At 28.6% G+C, this 6,155-nt stretch overlaps 1 long non-coding RNA gene across 1 annotated transcript; it reads right to left on the reverse strand.

Annotated features, from left to right (window-relative positions):
- Positions 1–1,733: 1,733 nt before the first annotated feature.
- LOC139427034 (uncharacterized) lies at positions 1,734–4,929 on the reverse strand. The gene is made up of 2 exons (XR_011638178.2): positions 4,801–4,929; positions 1,734–2,035 (listed from the first exon to the last, which is right to left on the reverse strand). It is a non-coding gene; the product is annotated as an uncharacterized LOC139427034 (long non-coding RNA).
- Between the last annotated feature and the right edge of the window lie 1,226 nt (positions 4,930–6,155).

A 6,155-nucleotide genomic window follows, 5' to 3' on the forward strand; every position in this document is an offset into this window, starting at 1 on the left:
AATTTTGGATAAAACCCATCTGATTTATTAGAAGTGGGTTCTACTCAGGGCTGGAAAGTTTGATATCTGAAATTTATAACCGTCAAGTCACTCTTTTTGATATGGTTTTTAATAATTGTCAAAACCCCAACTTTTAGCTTCGAAAATAATTATTAGCTTACATAACTTATAAACATGAAGTAATTATAAATAAAAGTACATATAAAATTTCGAGTGATCAATCTAGTGTGTTCTTTAATCCTTTTGACGTTAAACCTTTTCCCCCCCCCCCATGATTTTACAATTACTGTCAAAAATTTTGATTCAGAAAATCATAATTTATGAATGTTAAATAATTGTAAATAAAAATATATAAAATTGCGTTTTATCTGATTCAGCAATTTTCTGAAATTCTTTAATTTTTTTTCCTGAGTATTAAATAAGAATGCATGGCCTGCTTCTAACAAGAAAGTTAAATATTTGGTAACTATTTATCATTTGTTTTGTTGCAATGTAAGTTTTTTTTTTAAAGTTTTAGATTGTTACGCTATTATTTTTCTTTCTTAAGGATAAGCAGATTGCTACGTAAAAATTTAAATCTACTCAATTAAAAGATCCTTAGATTTTAATAATCATTTTATTCAGTTAACATTGCAACTTAATTTACTATACTGTTTTTTTTTTAATTATATTTAAGTTTTGGTTGTTTTAAAATTAATGTTTTTTGCCAGATTGTTTGGTAAGATTATGTAAAGTTAATTCCTAATAACAGGTTTGGCTGGAAATAATTTTGTGTAAAGTTCATAAAAGTAAATATAACAAATTTGCTTTACAGTAATAATTTTAAAATAGTTAACTTACAAACTGTTTTCAATATGTTTTTCACAAAATTTTCCAATATTTTTTTTACAAAACGTTACTTGATAAGGTGATATTACTGGATTATTTTGTAATAAGAAATACCACTTTCGGTTTTACGTTTCGGTTCGGTTGTAATAAAAATAAAATATCAAATCATAAAAATGCGAGAGAATAATATTAAGAATGATAGAGGATGTTAAAGAAATATTACTAGTAAATATCTATAAATGATTAAACAATAAATAACTTATCAGTATTAGTTAATATAACTTGTAATAAATAACTTATCAGTATTTTCTGGCCATAGGAATGTGTTGATAACTTTGTAAAATCGTTTTAGACCCTTTTGTTAATATGTTTCACCAGGAACTAATAAAAAACATATTGCTTTGAAAATTATAAATCTTCTCAAACATAATTGTATTTTTATTCCATGAAAATTTTCATAAAAATATTTATTGCTATAAATAAAAAAAAAAAAAAAGCCTAATGAAAATAAAAAGTGGAATGATTTAATGTGCTTAGATATTAGTATGGCCTGTTTTTACTCGAAATAGGACTTAATTGAACATGACACACAGTTAAGAAAACTATTCTCATGCATAACTGTAATTCAACTTTTCAGAAGCAAAGTAAACGGTTGAATCATTATCAAGACATTAACTGCAAAGATGGCTGAAATATTTTTAAGATCATACATACCCGAATGCATGCACAATGGATAAAATATTGTAATAGATTGACTGATAAGCATTTGAGAAACCTAATAAGAATAGTTGATGAAAAAGTAGATATAGTACATTTTCCATATGATGATGTGTGCAAAAATATTCGCTTTTAAAAATACTAGTTATAAATGTATTATACAGGGTAATAAAAAAATATAGGGATAATTTTTTAATGTTTTTATTTCCAAAATTTATTACACAAATTCAGCGATGCTTCTCAATATGTCGACCTCCGGCATAATAGATTTGTCTACAACGCTTCGGCCATGATTTTAAAGTCCACAAAATGATTTCCTGGGGGATTTTCTTCACCTCCTCTCTAATAACTCTTTGAAGGCCTCTCAATGTAGAAATTCTTCGCTTATTCAGTTTGGTTTTCAGATGTCCCCATAGGAAATAGTCGCATGGTGCAGCATCAGGACTGTTTGGAATCCATTGTTCTGGTCTCAGGAATTGCACTTGCTGATCTATAAGGATCCAAGCTTGGATTATATGATTGAAACATGGAAACAATTTTAAAGCATGTAAAAGCTATTTATTTTTCGAGATTAAGAAAAGTTATGGTAGGGATAGCCTTATGGTAGGGCGCTGGACTCACGTTTGTGAGAATGGGAGTTCGAATCCAGCCTGCCGAAGACTCCCCGTGTTGTTAATGGTGACTGATGCATGCTAAATCTGTCTAATCGCAAAGTCCTCCATGTTCCCATAACAAATCAATACCTCTGGGGGTACTGAATTGCAGATTGATCGTTCTTTGGATCAAGTCAGAATTAAGATTTGTAGACGAATGACTGGGTTCACCCTATAAAACGGGTGTGGCAAAACTAGAATTCTTGCCCAACATGGCGTCACTGGTAAAACAAGAACAATCGCACCCCCTCTGCCTTAATGGCCGACGACAACAATAACAGATTCCAATTAAAAAAAATAAATCTGTACTCCTGTTTTAATTATTTTCTTTCAAATATCTGGTCTTTTTGAAAAATTCAGTATTATCGATGCTGATTTGTGACAACTCAGTCTTTTAAGAAAGAAAAAAATGCGAATGGCATTAGATGGCAGTCAACAATTAAGTAGGGGGTGCGATAGGTGACAATCAACATCTATAGTCAAGCGATAGGCCGAAAAAGATTTGGAACCACTGCTCTAAATGATAAAGAGTTTCCCACAAACTTAATTTTGTATCATAAAACAAAATTTAATAAATGATTCTCACAATGATAGTATACCTTCCGATAATTGCCTGTAGACAAAATATGTTGGTATCAGTGAAATGAAACATACTTGAAATAGTATGGTTTCTACAATGTTCCTCTTTAGTGTCATTTTTAATAAATCTTGTTTAATAGTACAAAATAAATTTGTGAAAATTCAAAGCTTTCTTTCAAAATTTACAAAAATTACTTGTTAGAACCTTTTTAAATTTTCAAGATATTTAAATAGGACTTTTTCCCGATCCAGAAGACAAGGAAATTCCAGGATCAAGTATTGGGAGAAATTTGCCTTCATGTAGGACTAACCCGCATTTCCGTTATATGGAGAGGAAAACCACGAAGTTCTCCCATGGTTATCCTGGCGGCATGGGGTTCTAACCCAATGCATATGTTGAATAAAATGATTACTTTAAATTACGAAAGCACAATCTTTTTGAGTGAAAGGCCACTTGCACAGCAGGTTGAATAACGAAGTGTCACACGCTCATTTAGATATATTTTTGTACAACATATGGTAATTTTTATACAAACATTAGTGCTAGCTAAATTTTAGATCAGTAAACTTAATATATTTGTAGAAAATTAAATACTTTTAACAATTAGAATTTATTCATAAATAAAAAGGCTGATACCTTTTTTTTTGAAAAAAAATTCCCTTTTCATCAAAAATATTTATCAAAAAATAAATAAACGAGGAAAAAAGAAATGTTTTTTTTTCTTTCTAAAATCATATTACAGAATACAAAAGTTCAAAAAAAATTGCGATGCTCACAGAATGCAAGTATAAAAAAAATAAATACATATTTTAATGAGTAATATAAATTTAAATTATTGAATTAATAGAGGTTTTATGAATGTTAAATAGTACATGTTTTCTATTTTTTCCTGAAACAATATTTTAAGCAACAAAAAATTGAAAACAAAATTACGAACAGTGAGCATTTTGAAAATTCGTATCATTTTTCTCCAATTTACAAATTTCTCATGTTTCAATAACATTGTATTAAAATATCGTGATTTTAAATAACTTATGGAAGTGCATGTCGCTAACTGCAAAAAAGAAAAAAAAAAAACTGGAAAAATTACTGAGATATACAAGAAAAATGTGCCAATATAAATTGTATCAAAAAGTGATTATTTTAATTCGCGACTAGAAACTCGCTTGTCGTACTAACATCATAGTTAAAATAACGGGGTCATCAATATCATGTGGAAAAGCATATAAAAAAAAAAAGAGGATAAAAAAATAATTTAAATTTACGAGGAAATCAGCATATCAATAAGTAGTTATTTAAATGCGCGATTTAAAATTCGCATGTCGTAATAAAAATATCAGAATTTTTAAAATCAAGTGGAAATGCACAGCAATAACTACCGAAAAAAAAAATGGTTGAAAAATAACTTTGATTTAGGATGAAATCAGTATAAATAAAGTGCGTTAAAAAGAAAAATGCAATTCAACATTTTCAAAATTTTTTTATTTTTCAAAAAGAAAAAAAAGTTTTTTTGTTTCGAAGCAATTTCAACAGTCGATGACTGGGCTCTCCGAATTTTAATGATTTCTTTTTTTTTTTTTAAATGATTTTGTCGATAAAAATTACTTCAAAAATTTTGTTTTATTTTTTAAATATTTCTACAGTTAAGTAAGAAAACGTAAGGCAAAAAATTTCGAATTTTTTTTCTATAAACGTGTCCACACCTCCAAGAATATTTAAGCAAGGTTTACGAAATTTTGTGCAGTTACTGCACATGATAAGGAAATTAATTGATGCAACATTTGACTACATTTCCAAAATTATTTCCATTTGGTTCGATTAGAAATTGGGAGGGATTGCGTTTGTTATTTGTGTCTTGTAAAAAGTTGAAGTTAAATGGATGAATAAAAGCAGACGATTCTTTTTAGGAAAACTATTAACTGAAGAACACTTTTTTTTTCTTAATTGGGATGGGGACTTAGCTTGGATTAAAAACTTAAAAGCATTTTATTTTTCTAAGTTGTACTTGGTACTTTTATTTACGTAGCACTAGATCTGCACAATGGGTTATTGGTGTCGGCCTGGGTTACATCCCTGAGGATGATCTGGATACAACATACATGTGTCACATCCCCCGTTCTACGGAGAGGACATATCCACACGACATTCATCCGCAGATCGCACTTTTGACCTGAACCAGAGCACGATCAATCTCCGATCAAGTATCCCCATAGGTATTGGATTTTTATGAGAATTTTCAAAGTTGTAATGGAACTAATTCATTACTGTGGATTTAATGAAACAGGAAAAATGAATGTTAAATTCTCGTTTTTAGGCACTATTTTTCAGTCAATACTATTTATTTTAGGATGATTTTAATATATATGGACTTATTGAGAATATTTTATAATATTATAAAAACTGCTTTATTTTTCCGTTTGTTTTGATTTTTTTTAGATAAGTGTAAACAGAAATTATATTTATTAAAATATTAAATGGGGTTCTTTTCATCTAGTTGTAAAAAAAATTTTGAATAAGGTTAGGTTTTACAACTATCTTTCTTTTTTCTCTTGTAACTCTTGAACATTTTATTTTTTCAGTGATTTATTTAATTTTATTGTTTCACCTCAGTGTCAGTCCTACTTATTTTCTAGATAAAGTTTATATATATACAGTCGGACTTCTATTTTGCGAATTTCTCTATTTTACGATTTTTTTTGCGGAATCAAGAACATTTTGGAAATTTCTTCTTAAAATAACTTCCAAATAACGAAGTGAAGATCTTTGAGATCCACTTTCCCTATTTCCCAAAATATTTTAAACATTTCAAACTTGTTAACGCCTTTTATGGGGGAAATGACATTGAATTGATTTTCGAACCCACTTAACTTTTAATGAAATCAGAGAAATCCCTTTCCCTCTTTATTTGCATTTCAAACAAAAAACTTGGACAAAATTAAGGGATTTTGTCAGTAGCAATTAAACTTAAGAACGCATGTGGAAATGTATGCTTGGAATTACTTTTATAATAAATGCTAAATTTTATACATAAATTTAGCTTTAGTTGAAAATGTATGTAGCATGATAGTGTAACACTGGATAATGTTTTGCTCTATTCTTGCTTTCCATGCAGATTTCTTTTATGGTTAAGATTTATGAAATAAAAAGTGGATACTAGCTAACAAGGTAAAAGGGTATTAATTGCTATTTTAATTATGCGCAGTATTTATGATTTTAAAATCTGTTTTGTGCAGTTAAAGTATTTCAAAATGTGATTTTCTATTTAACAAAGTTTCCATACAACGAACTTATTTTCGGGTTTTAGCGATTTCGTTAAATAGAGGTCCCAATATATATATATATATATAGTAGAATTATAAATCACTTGATTTGTTTGA

Source organism: Parasteatoda tepidariorum, chromosome 11 (genome assembly GCF_982258835.1).
Source record: "Parasteatoda tepidariorum strain Cologne lab strain chromosome 11, Ptep-v5.0, whole genome shotgun sequence".
Classification (NCBI taxonomy): Eukaryota; Metazoa; Arthropoda; class Arachnida; order Araneae; family Theridiidae; genus Parasteatoda; species Parasteatoda tepidariorum.